Genomic DNA, 14,797 nt, shown 5'->3' with positions numbered 1-14,797 from the left:
ACCGCAACAGTGCACTTCCTGGATAGGATGGTGGATCTTTTATTATACCTCACACTTCGACTCTCACAATCATCCTCACGAAACTTTCCTCCAGATCGAGCGATACAGAAGGAACAAGCATAACCCACAAATCTTTCGAAACCACCTTGCTACTCCCATACAAAACACACATATCCAAATTACATGACATACACAACACAACAATATGAAATACTACACAAAGAACTGTTACAACATCATCACTTTCCGCTTTCCCACTTCAATCAATATTTATCCCAGTTTCACACGACACTGCCCCACTTTGTAATTCTACTTTCCTACTGTGAACTCTGGAGATAAACGCACGTCTTCCTGTGGAATGCAAGCCAAGTGGCGTTGCTGGAAAGACGGCCGACTCACCTTGATTCTCTCTCACAGTTTAAATTTAGCGTCACACGGAATGATATTTCTTAAATATTTCAACTCATGATACACACGCTATTTCTTAAATATTTCAGCTTATCGTACACACGCTAGTTATTTCAGCTTAAATTAAGCACACGGAAGTATCTCAACTTATAACTACACGTGGTCTCATTGTGACCGTTGGTTTACTACAATCCCCTTAAAATTACCTGCCTCACATTTAATTCTCACCACAAAAGTTCCTGAGGAAGAGAAATGATTAATTCTAACTACTCTTAAATATTCCACATCCATACCATGTTACCACTCTTTCATTACGGAGCACAACAAAAAACAGGTCTTTACAGCAGAAGGTCTAGCAGGCAGAGTGCCGAAACATGGCCGTATTCCGGTTCTCTCGCACCTCTGTCGAAGTGGGAGAAGCACCTTGCTGCCTTATTGGTCAGCCACATTTCAGACGCTCAAAGCTCTGGTAACTTCCATCTCTTTGGTCCCACCAAAGGTGGCGAAAGGATCGACTCAAAGATGATCATATATTCCCATTCACTATCTGTGGTTAGCAGACGACCATACATTCATTCAGTTCACAGATCTCTCCAAACTGGATGTAGGGATTTATTTTGAGGGAGTGCACATGTGATCAATTAAATAAATAAATTGTCATTCTTTCCCACACTGGTATCCGGCTTTGCTGTATTAATTGAAATTGAGTTACTTTTACACAAAAAAATGTGTTGTTCTGACAAGAATTTCGTACCTATTTTCAATGTTGGGCGGTACTGTACCCTTTCACCACCGGCTACCCATGCAGAAAAAAATGGCACGGTACTATCCTTGCAATGCGAGGGTAGTTCCGAACATTTTTTTTTTTTTAGAAAACTGTATTAAAACAAACGTAGCAATTCATCAAAATAACCAGGAGGACACCTTAGCCCCTGGTGACCTCAAATAGACGACCAAATTATTGACAGTTGTTGCATTATTGTACTCTCCACAATCCGGAGTAACGTACACATACAAATATGTAACAATCCACATGACAAATAAAACATCACATCATAGAAATGAAAAAATAATATTGAGACAAAAATTTGCTTTAGTTACTGGGATCTTCGTTATTTTTATGAGTAATCCAAATTTCAATAATTCTAAAACAAATAAAAAAATACTAATTGTACTCATGAAATTTTAAATAGCTCACCGTCCAAACACAGAGCAAGTAATCTGACATTCATAAATTGCGCTGTAAAAAACCCTTACACAGCAAAGTCTAAATACAAAATAAAATCAACAAAAGAAAAAATTTCGTACACTAGTTACACGTAGAATGTCAGGCTCCATACCATTACTCTAAAATATACCTCAAACCTACAGCGAAATAAAACTGAGAAGAAAAACAATGAAATATATCACAAGTTACATACTGGTTACGTAATATAGTTCGTCTAAGACATCATGTCATACCTCATTAACTATCATCACCTAAGCAATTGCCACAACTACTCGACAGTGAGTTTAACCTTATCCTTGTCCATCAGTACAAATACCTGCTGCTGAGCTAGTCAGTCCATCAACTTTGATCAATACACGCAGTAAATAGTTTAGCAATAAGTGCTTGAATCCACCAGTAGCTCTCTTATCTTACTCTACTGTTCATTTCTCTGTTGTCACACATATAGACGACAAGAACTTGCATTTCGACTAGCCTTCGTTACACTTTAATGTGAAATGTCACCACTGTGATAATAAAAATAAGTGGCTTCAGTCAAAACACCAACAAGATTATTACTATGCATGACATCAACATACATCAGTTAATTCCGATATTTGTTGTGCAATGCAAACTCTTGTCCCCTGTGACAATCTTACTGATCAATGCTACATGAACCGCTACGTTAGTATTACGCCACTGGCTTATAATTAAAGCATCATTGTACCAAATATTCTAATAAAAATGTTACGTGTACTTGATAACCCAGAACAGACAAAAAACAAACACTAACTATTCTAAACACAAATATTAATAAAATACAATTACGCTTGCTGTCCCTTCAGGAATGAAACATATAAAAAAAACATTTACACAATTACAAATACATTATTCCCTATCTTGCGAGTCACACGGAAACATTTCATTCTGTGATTTTCTTGGGGTCAAAAAGTTGCTGATAGTTTTCCTAGAACCACTGTCTCGGTGTCAAAGCTCTCCCATGGTTACCCGGACGAAAGTCTTTGAGTCACTCAATTCGGCATTTTGAACACGCACTGAACAGTAAACTGTATCTCTCATTAAACACAAATGTCATAGTCACTCTCAGAGTACCACCCACACGAATCTGTTCGTCCAAAAAATGGCCCTACAACTACTATTACCCACGGTTCTGTCCTTTCAGTTCATGGTGTAATTAAAAGTCGTAAGTTTCAACAAACAGCACTTATTCCCGCGCCAATTCAAGAAATGTCTCCTACTACAGACGCAAATGTCAATGTCCCACTCTAGTTTCTTGCCTTCATACAATAATTGTTCACCAAACGACAACTGTCCTCTTTAAGTATACCAAGCGTCCCACATGCAATTCACAAAGCACACTTAACAAGTCACTGCCAAAAGTTAATGGATCCCACCGTTCAGTGGGCAAGACAAAACAAAACAATCGTCCTGTCTGCTAAAGGCAAAATCTTTTCCACCACTCACAACGTGGAAACACTAGTCCTTCACTTTCCACATTATGGAAAGTCGCAGTCATCTTGTTTCACGGCTCCACAGTCCAGTACTAGGTAATAGCTGCTGGTAAAAAATGCTCGCCGGGCTCTGCCGCGCTCCGTCCATTCTGCCGTGGCGCCGCTGCGCGCGCCGTTGAGCAGAAGAAACCACCCGCTGTTGCCTCCGCGGGATACCTTCCCCAGTCGTAAGGGTGGCCAGTGATACGTGCGTGTCGCCCCAGGCCGTTGACCTGCTGTAGCGGGCGCGTGGAGTGTACCTCGTCCGACAGTGGAGTGGGGAGTGCCGCGGCTGTGTCGCCTGTCGCCATGGCGACGTCAGCTCAGCCCGTTAGCGGTATGGGCGTTACGACACCCAATTAGCCAGATCTTCCATGCATCTCGCAACATTACAGACAAAAGGATATTCTTACATTATTTAAATACTCATTGATTACATGTATGATCTATTAGATACATTGGTAATAAAAGAACCTTTGTTCTAAAAAGAACATAAAATTATACACCCTAGTTTTCTATCCATACAACATCAACACTTATCCATTTTCTATATACCGCCCACACTTGTGCTATTCATTGTACCTGCCGTCACTCATGCAAAACATGAAAGTGTAAAATAAAACAAAAGGAATAATAAGCAACAAGATGAAATTCAAGACAGAAAATTATTTAGGCAAAAAATTCATGACTGGGTAGTTGGTCAAGCTGAAAAACCAAAGAAAACTGGAACCACATGGTCTGATGAAAGGAAAAGAGCTCATTCCGAGAGAATGAAAACAATTTGGGCAGAGAGAAAGTCTAAAAGAAAATAACTGAATGCCCCGTGATTGTACTTCGCGTGGTCCAGTAGGGCCCAAACGTGAATAATAATAATAATAAGCAATCTATACCGCTCATAATTACAATATCAAAGAGTAGGCTACTCTAACATCCTATCACAGTGAAAATATTAGAAACTTTATCCTAAAACTACAATATACAATGAACTTTTGTGCTTGTGACACACTGAAATTAATAGCCCTTGAAAGTGTTCTAACAAAAAATAAGAATAATCTACATAGCTCACAATTACCTACCACATGTTATTAAATAGTAAACTACTTTAACATCCTAACACAACAAACATTTTAGAAACTGATGACTCTAAATCTACAACATACAATGCACCTTTGTGCTTGTGACAGACTGAAATTAGTATCTTTCTATATATTTTACCTTTTTATTATATATCTAATTTCTAGGACACGTATGAACCATCCACATGTCAGACCCTGACCTGCCATCGAGGTTCATCCAAATCAAACAATACATAATAATGTTTTAGTGACAGATTGGTAGAATCCCCTTTACCGGAGTGTGCGCATTGATCACACTACTCTACGACTCTCACTCATCAGACATCACATTTTCCCTCTCATTCAATCCATTAATACACTAACAGAATAGGTCTAGAAGTCAGCTAACCTTAACACCACCACACTCACTACAACATACCATACCTTTGCTCCCTTATACTCAACCACATAACACATGAAGCTGCTTCGGAAATAGCTTTCCAGTCTCCGAATTCGTCCTTTCACTCTGGCACCTCTCTCCATCGGCTTACCTCTGCATTCGCTTTACCCATTAATCATTCTGCTAAACACCAACTTAGAATTGCGACATTTCATCTAAGAACAAAAATACACAAATTATTCAACCTGCAAAATAACTGTACACATTCTTGGTACCGTTTTGATTAGTTATACTGGTACCAGGCTTCAACAACAACAAAATATATTATTTTTGCCAAATAGCATATATTATGGTAAGAATTAGATCTACACTTATATTACATCTTACGTCAGTATTCCACAACGTTCACCATCTGGGTCTCATACTCCCTTTATGTCCTTTCACATTGTGCAGTTGTCCTCATCTCTTCATTCATATTTCGGCTCTCCGTCCATCCATTACTCCATCATTTCCTGGTCTTCCTTCGCCATTGGCATCAATCTCTATTGCAGCATACACAGGCCTCTCTGTAACATACATCTAAGATATCTCCACATTATTCAATTCTACTCACCTTTATTTACCACTGTTTCATAATCACACTGCTTCACGTCGCTTTTCTTCTCATATACCACCTTTATCCACTACTATTTATCACGTCGCTTCTCTATCTACCATCTTTCATCACGTCGTTCCTGCTTGATCCTTATTCATACGACAAAAAATACGTACATACACCACTCTGTCGACTCCTGTTCATGACTCATTCGACCAGTCTATTCCGTCATACTTCCTGACATCCCGCCTGAAAATTCTTATGTTCGATTTGACCCTGCACAACGTTACACACCACAATTAAATACACTGACTATCTACCATAAATTGCCTACCTTAGATCTATCCTTAACTTTTCCATAATTTGATGTTAGAAATGTGATGAAGCCCACGAGATTGTTTTCCCTTGATCGTCTCAATCAGTACAGCATTTTCATGTACAATCCGCCTCACTCTGAATGGTCCACTATACACAGTAAAGAACTTGCTAGTTATGAATCTGTGCTTCTTTGATAATCGATGAGTTTTAATTAGAACCTTGTCTCCTACTGCCAATTCGATCTTACGGATCTTTCCTTTCTGCTTCTCCTGCCTATTCTTAGCTGCTTTCTTAATACGCTCTATCGCAACCTTGACAATTTGTGTGCCTCTGCTTTCCTGATCGCGGAAAATCTACCAGCTCCCTGACTCGATCTGGTGGTGGTTCATTCTTTAGTACCGTAATTGGTGATAAACCAGTTGCTCCATGTGGTAGCTCATTGAGGATGTCCTGAAAATCTTTGAGAAAAATACTCCAACTTCTGTGTTGCCTATGGCAATAGATCTTACACAATTTTCCCAGTTCTTTTACTACTCTTTCACTGGGGTTACTTGCAGCGTGGTATCGGGATATGAACACCGGTTTTATCCTTCTTCTCTTCAGTGTGGTTAGCCATTGTCTGGATCTATATTGCGGTCCATTGTCAGCAATGAACTTTTCTACAGTCCCTACTTCTCGCAAAAAGTTTTTAACGATCGCTGCTGCTACTGTCCTTCCCGTCGCACGTTTCAATGCGGTAAAAGTCACATACTTTGACACCAATTCCACTGCTACTAAAACATATCTATTTCCCTGCACTGACCTAGGTAGCGGGCCAAACAAATCTGTTGCTCCGAATTCCCTCAGTCTACCTGGCACTATCGGAAAAAGCGGTGCTTTGCATGAGATAGTTAACGATTTTGCCTTCTGGCACATTTTGCAACTACCAAGCACGTTCTTGATCCTCCTCTCCATACTAATGAAATAAACTGATTCCCTTAACTTCTTACAGCATTTCCTTGCCCCGTAATGCCCGTAACTTACGTGCGTGTACCAGATCAACTTGTTGACTATTTCATTTGGTATACACAACACCCAGTCTTGTGTGTTCGGATTTCTACGGTAGAAAAGGACCCCGTTCTGAATTGTATAAAAGCGCGCTATATTGGCATCTAAGTTCGCTCTAACTCTGTCCTTCACCATTCTCCATGACGCGTCTTTATCCTGCTCTCTCGCGATATTTGTGAGTACCGTCCCTATGTATTTCTCGAACGGCACGCCCTGCATATACAATATATCTGTTCTCGTTTACCTCCTCGTCAAAGCATTGACCGTGACCTACTGGGTTCCTTGACAACGCATCTGCCACTATATTCTGTGGCCCAGGAATATACGTGACCGAAAACTGAAACTCCTGTAAATAGAGTGCCCACCTAGCGAGTCGTCTATGATTAAGTTTGGCCGACATCAGAAACTGTAGTGACTTGTGGTCAGTATAGATTTTAGTATGCCTTCCATACAAATAGTATCTAAACTTACTAAAACCCCATACTATTGCCAAAGCTTCAAGCTCAGTTACCGTGTAATTTCTCTCAGCTTTGCTAAGCACTCGGCTCGCAAAAGCAATAGGTTGTTGTATTACTTCTCCTCCTTGCTCTTGCTCTTGGAACAATGTTACCCCAAGTCCACTACGGGAACTGTCCGTGGCCATACAAAACTCTTTCCCTAGGTCTGGATGTCAGAGAAGAGGTGCCGATAGCAGTGCCTTCTTTAACGCCTCATATTCTTCCTGCGCGACAGGGTCCCAATTCCATACCGTTTTCTTTCCAGTCAGCTGACATAGTCTAGGTGTCACTGCACCCCCAATCTTAATGAACTTCCTGTAAAAATTGATTAATCCTAAATAACCCCGTAGCTGACGTTTTGTTCTCGGCACCGGAAAATCTCTGATTGCTTCGAGTTTGTCTGGATTTGGTCTTATTCCCTCTGGCGTCACAATGTGACCTAGAAACTCGATTTCTTTTCGTCCAAATTCTGACTTTCCCAAATTCACGGTCACCCCATGTCGCTCCAGTGCACCGAGCAATATGCCTAACGTCCTATTGTGGTCTTCCCAGTTTCTTTCGGCTATCAGGACATCATCCACGTACTGTGTTGCCTTATCTTTTATTTCATTAGGAATGACAGTATTTAGCGCTCTGATAAATGCCGCGGATGATACATTTAACCCAAAAGGTAGTTTCCGGAATTGATACGATTTCCCGTAGCACAAGAAAGCAGTGTATTTCCTACACCCCCGATCTAACTCCACCTGCCAGAAACTCATTCTCAAATCAACTGAGCTGAGAACTCTGATCCCGTGGAACTTTTGTAGCAATTCGTCTAGTGTCAGCGGCCGATCTGTCTCTGGCTCTATTATCTTATTAATCCTTCTTGCGTCCAAGACTAATCTAATTGACCCATCCTTTTTTTCAACACAAACTAAAGGACTGTTGTACGGACTGGATGCTGGTTCGATAATCCCTTGTTGTAGCATGCTTTCGATCTCAGCTTCCACTCTTTCTTTGTACACAACAGGTATCGGGTACACTTGGGCCCTAAACTGTTTATGTGGCTTGACCTTGAATCTATACACAAAATTTCTTATTGTACCCGCAGCATGTTTAAATACCTTTCTATTCTCGTATAAAATTTTCTGCAATTCCCCGTAGACCGCGGTCCCTCGTAAATGCCAGATTTTCTCCCTGATCTCCTCCTCCAAACATTTATGATTTTCCTTCTTCTCTTGTTCGAACCCCGTATTCTGTGCCTGTCTACCGGACTTTACCGCCAGACATAATGCTAAGTGTGCGTTATCTTTACCATGTAAGCAATCGTCGAATCTTAACGTATTTTCCTCCGAGTCTCGTTTCAACTCCATCGAACCATTCCTCATGTTAATGACTGCTTTATATTGGTTCAAAAAATTAACGCCTAATATCCCTTCAACAGTTAGAGATGACACAATCATGAACACTGTACTAAACCTCTTCGCCTGGCACACAAAGTCTACCTGCGCTTGTAACTTCACCTCAATTCCCTTTCCTGTAACTGCCCCTCTCACCGTTGTCCTTTGCAATGGCAACGTTGGCCATGGTTTTGTAAGACTACAACACTTAAACACATCTTCCCTCAAAACACTCATTACACTGCCTGTGTCGATGACACAAGGTACGATTATATTATTTATTTCTACGCTAATTATTGGGTGGACTTCACTCCTCACATCTCCTATCTCCTCTAACAGATTCTCCCTTAGTTTTCCGTAATCGATATACCTAATATTTACATCATTAATAGTCCTGGTTTGTACCCGTCTATCAAGTAGTCACCTTCTTGTCCCTCCGTCATTGTGACAATGATTGTCCTGTCGTGAACCCAATAACTGCCTATCCTCTCTTCGCCCATCATTTTCATTTTCCCTTCTTCTTCCATCTCTGTCCCATCTTCTATTTTCCCGGTTTGCTGGTCGATTTCCCCATGAATTCTGCCCCCTATTTCCTCGCCATCTTCCATTTCCGTCATTCCTCTGATTCCATGCCCTCCTGTCATTCTGATAGTTTCTACCGTTCCTATCCTCAACTCTGTCTGACCTATGAGTCATGTCGCCGTTCACAATGTTGCTCTCATTACCCAGTTCCTGTAAGAAGTGCTGAAATGACGCAGAATCGTTCAAGCCTCTGCCTGCTATCACTATATCTCTGCGCAATCTCACTGGCAACTTCGTTATACAGATCCTAATGAGCTCCCCAGTTTCGTATGGCACGTCCAAATACCTGTTTCGTCTCAGCATTTCCTGATAGCACGACACTGGATCTCTTATACCACCTTCGTTACAATTTGGCATCATCAATATGCTTTGCTTAACCTGGTCCTGCTTACTTTTCGACCAGAATTCATTTAAAAACTTGTCACAAAACATCTTGTAGCTACTACAGTCTTTAATAACCTCCTGCATTTTTGCTCTAGCCTCGTCCCTCAAATGGTTACACACAAACTTCATTTTGAGGAGCGGTCCCCACGATGAAGGTAATGAATCTTGAAATTGAGACAGCCACAGGCATGGATGTTGGTAATTATCAGGATCCGGAAAGCAAGTGTACGTTTGTACCGACACGAAGTGCCTCCTACATTCTTCTTCCGCATCTATGTTTTCCGACCTTGGGCTATACCCAGTTGGGTTTGCCACCTGTTTTATCCGACACAACCGTTCTTCTAACTCTCTGAGTTCGTCTTTCTGCCTATTTTCGTTTTTTGAATTTATCTCACTCTCCCTCTGCAGTCTACCTGGTGGTGTTTCACCTTCGCTTCTGCACGCTAATTGCAACTGTGCTAGTTCTTCCCTATGTTTCCTATTTGTTTCTAATTGTGCCTCTTTAAACTGTAATAGTGATTCTATCTCCTCCTGGTCGGCATAAACCTCTCGCTGCGTACTGTCAGACCCTGTTTCGCCTCTCATACTGATCTTTTCTACATCTGCGCTAATCGTATTCATTCTGACCACTACCTCCGCAACTTCTTCCCTGTGTTTATTTAGCGCCACTTCCTGTCGGGTGACTTGAGCTTCCACGCTGTCTAATGCCCCTTGTTTATCTGCAAGTAAGTCCTCCACTATCTCTTTGATTCGCTCATCCGGCAACACGTCCCTACGTTCTGTAATATCGCTTTCTATTGCACTTATTCGTACCTCCAGATTATTGGCTTTTTCTTTCACGGCATCACATACTTGCTTCACCGCACCCAGATTCTTCTCCCCCTCATCTATCCGATTATTAACTGCAGACAGACGCTCATCGATAACTGTGTGTAGCTTCTTCATTGCCTCTTTATTTCCCTTATCCATTGCCTCCAATTTTTCCTTATTTGCTTCCAATTATTCCTTAGTTGCTTCAAATCGTTCCTTATTCTCCCTATCTCTCTCCTTATTATCTCTATTGATTGCTTCTAATCTTTCGTTATTTGCTTCCAATTTTTCCTTAGTTGCTTCAAATCGTTCCTCATCCTTCCTATCTTTCTCCTTATTCTCCCTATTCATCACTTGTAAAAACTGCAGTATCACATCGTTATTTCCTACTTTCGACGCGCTCACCTCGTTCGCCTGAGAAACCGTAGCTTCGCTAAGGGTAGCTGCACTTTCACCGTACACCTGGCCTAGTCTCGGCTCGCCCGCGTCGTCGGGAAAAGCCCGCGTTTGTGGACAAAGCCCGCCGCACAAAGGATCCCCTTGCAGCGGTCCACTGAACAATACAGCCTCTTCGGAGTGTCTGCCGTCCCCTCTCATTAACCCATGGTCTACACCTACTTCCTGCTGCACTGCTACGTTCACGCCAGAATCGCTATTCTCCATTGTGGCTATGTTTTTCAACTGCGACCTAGTTACAACCGACATTACGCAAAAAAAAAATTATGAAACGATCTTCCAGCCTTGTGCGATATAGCAATTAATTACATAAAATAAAACAAAAGATCCTCACCAATCCAGAAAGAAATTGCAAACAGAAAAAACTTTACTTCTTAGCGCTATCACAATATATTCCATCAAAAAATAAAAAAAATTTAACAGCAAACCGTAACAACAAAATATCCTAACAAAATCTATCCTGGCAGGGTCGAAATTAATGAGAGGCACCCACTTGCCTTTCTCATACTGTGGCATCAAGCAGTCAGGCCTGCAAGATGAGTGGTTTGCCAAGCGAGTGGATTCTTCCTTAATTTATCGAATAACATGAATTCTCGTATCTTACTATTTAGTTACAAAATTATCCTCCTGTGTGAATAACACGCAACGGAAACACGCATCTGACTATCAGTGATTTATAGAACTCTGACTGCACACTACGCACTGGCAATACCACATTTACTTTTTGTCATTGATTTAACGGCTTTTATATAAATTCGGGACATTATGACAACATACAATTTAATGAAAAAGGCCACCAATCTCTTTCTTTTCACTATTTGATTTATTCCTAAACACACAAATTCTACAACCTACGACAATATCATATGAGAATTTCCGCCCAATGGGCATGGCTTTACATTAGTGAACCTCTATACTATGGTCTCGTAATCTATTTACCGCAACAGTGCACTTCCTGGATAGGATGGTGGATCTTTTATTATACCTCACACTTCGACTCTCACAATCATCCTCACGAAACTTTCCTCCAGATCGAGCGATACAGAAGGAACAAGCATAACCCACAAATCTTTCGAAACTACCTTGCTACTCCCATACAAAACACACATATCCAAATTACATGACATACACAACACAACAATATGAAATACTACACAAAGAACTGTTACAACATCATCACTTTCCGCTTTCCCACTTCAATCAATATTTATCCCAGTTTCACACGACACTGCCCCACTTTGTAATTCTACTTTCCTACTGTGAACTCTGGAGATAAACGCACGTCTTCCTGTGGAATGCAAGCCAAGTGGCGTTGCTGGAAAGACGGCCGACTCACCTTGATTCTCTCTCACAGTTTAAATTTAGCATCACACGGAATGATATTTCTTAAATATTTCAACTTATGATACACACGCTATTTCTTAAATATTTCAGCTTATCGTACACACGCTAGTTATTTCAGCTTAAATTAAGCACACGGAAGTATCTCAACTTATAACTACACGTGGTCTCATTGTGACCGTTGGTTTACTACAATCCCCTTAAAATTACCTGCCTCACATTTAATTCTCACCACAAAAGTTCCTGAGGAAGAGAAATGATTAATTCTAACTACTCTTAAATATTCCACATCCATACCATGTTACCACTCTTTCATTACGGAGCACAACAAAAAACAGGTCTTTACAGCAGATGGTCTAGCAGGCAGAGTGCCGAAACATGGCCGTATTCCGGTTCTCTCGCACCTCTGTCGAAGTGGGAGAAGCACCTTGCTACCTTATTGGTCAGCCACATTTCAGACGCTCAAAGCTCTGGTAACTTCCATCTCTTTGGTCCCACCAAAGGTGGCGAAAGGATCGACTCAAAGATGATCATATATTCCCATTCACTATCTGTGGTTAGCAGACGACCATACATTCATTCAGTTCACAGATCTCACCAAACTGGATGTAGGGATTTATTTTGAGGAGTGCACATGTGATCAATTAAATAAATAAATTGTCATTCTTTCCCACACTGGTATCCGGCTTTGCTGTATTAATTGAAATTGAGTTACTTTTACACAAAAAATGTGTTGTTCTGACAAGAATTTCGTACCTATTTTCAATGTTGGGCGGTACTGTACCCTTTCAACATTAGACAAAATATTACGTGACACTCAATTTTTTTTTTTTTGTGGGGTGGGAAATTACCCACTTACTATATCCAAAAATTCATCTAATGAGTAGCAGGAGTTGCCATTAAGAAAATCTTTTAATTTCCTTTTAAATGCTATATGGCTATCTGTCAGACTTTTGATGCTATTAGGTAAGTGACCAAAGACTTTTGTGGCAGCATAATTTACCACCTTCTGAGCCAAAGTTAGATTTAACCTTGAGTAGTGAAGATCATTCTTTCTCCTAGTGTTGTAGCCATGTACACCGCTATTACTTTTGAATTCGTTCGGATTGTTAATAACAAATTTCATAAGTGAATATATACATTGTGAGGCTACAGTGAAGATTTGTAGCTCTTTAAATAAGTGTCTGCAGGATGATCTTGGATGAGCTCCAGCAATTATTCTGATTACACGCTTTTGTGCAATGAACACTCTTTTACTCAATAATGAGTTACCCCAGAATATGATGCCATACGAAAGCAGAGAATGAAAATAGGCATGCTAAGCTAATTTACTCAGATGTATATCGCCAAAATTTCCAATGACCCTAATAGCATAACTCAAACGTTTCAGCAGATTCTCGGTGTGCTTTTTCCAGTTCAACCCCTCATCAATGCATACACCTAGAAATTTTGAATATTCTACCTTAGCTACCGATTTCTGATCGAAGTCTATATTTATTAACGGGGTCATTCCATTTACTGTCTGGAACTGTCACAATCAAACACCTCAATGCTCAACCCGACCTCTCTGTTGGTAGTGCTGCCACTCGTCCGCAAGCTGGGCTACTCAGAGGTGTGTGCCCATTGGGTTACTCGCCGCCTAACAGGAGACCATAAAGAGCCTCTGTGCGGAATTGCTTGTGAGTGATCGTGACAATTTTTTGTTGTACGTAGTCACAGGCAGTAAAACATGGATTCGTCACTTCGAACTGGAAACAAAAAGGCAACCGTGATTACCATTCCTCCGAAGAAAAACTTCAAAACCACACTCTCAGCCGGTAAAGTAATGGCGACGGTCTTCTGGGACTGCTATTCAATGTCCTCCCTCATGGTGCAACGGTCAACTCTGAAGTGTGTTCTGTTACTCTGAGGAAACTGAAGAAACGACTTCAGCGTGTTCGTCGCCACAAAAATTCAAACGAACTTCTCCTTCTCCACGACAATGCAGGGCCTCACACAAGTCTACGCACCCGGAGGATTTCACAAAATTTGATTAGACTGTTCTTCCTCATCCACCCTACATCACGGATCTCACACCTTCCGACTTCCGTCTGTTTCGCCCAACGAAGCATGCTCTGTGCAGGAAGCAGTACGTGGATGATGTTAGTAATGCAACAAGACGTTGGCTCCGACATCGACCAGTAAAGTGGTACCACGCGGGAACAGAAGCCCTCCAAATAAGGTGGTGTAAGTCCGTCGCATTGAACGGAGATTATGTTGAAAAACAGGTTTTTGTAGCCAAACAAGTGGAAAATAATATAGTTTATTTGAATCCTGAATAAAATCAACTTGCTTTCATGAAAAAAGTTGCTGCAGTACTTATTGAATGCCCTCGTTTTTGTAGATGATTTGGGGATATGCAAGGTGTGAAATTGAGCTCATAGAGCTGCCGCCTCTGGCAAAAGCAACGGTTGTAGCCCGATTAGGCTTCGAAATGAACTGAGCATGGATGGCAGATGCAGGTCTGCGTCAGATCTATGCGACAATTAGTTATACAGGCTGTTACAAAAAGGTACGGCCAAACTTTCAGGAAACATTCCACACACACAAACAAAGGAAAGATGTTATGTGGACATGTGTCCGGAAACGCTTAATTTCCATGTTAGAGCTCATTTTAGTTTCGTCAGTATGTACTGTACTTCCTCGATTCACCGCCAGTTGGCCCAATTGAAGGAAGGTAATGTTGACTTCGGTGCTTGTGTTGACATGCGACTCATTGCTCTACAGTACTAGCATCAAGCACATCAGTACGTAGCATCAACAGT

The sequence above is a fragment of the Schistocerca nitens genome, chromosome 1, assembly GCF_023898315.1.
Source record: "Schistocerca nitens isolate TAMUIC-IGC-003100 chromosome 1, iqSchNite1.1, whole genome shotgun sequence".
NCBI lineage: Eukaryota > Metazoa > Arthropoda > Insecta > Orthoptera > Acrididae > Schistocerca > Schistocerca nitens.
The sequence above is the reverse complement of the archived record's forward strand: the minus strand, read 5'-3'. Positions refer to the sequence as shown.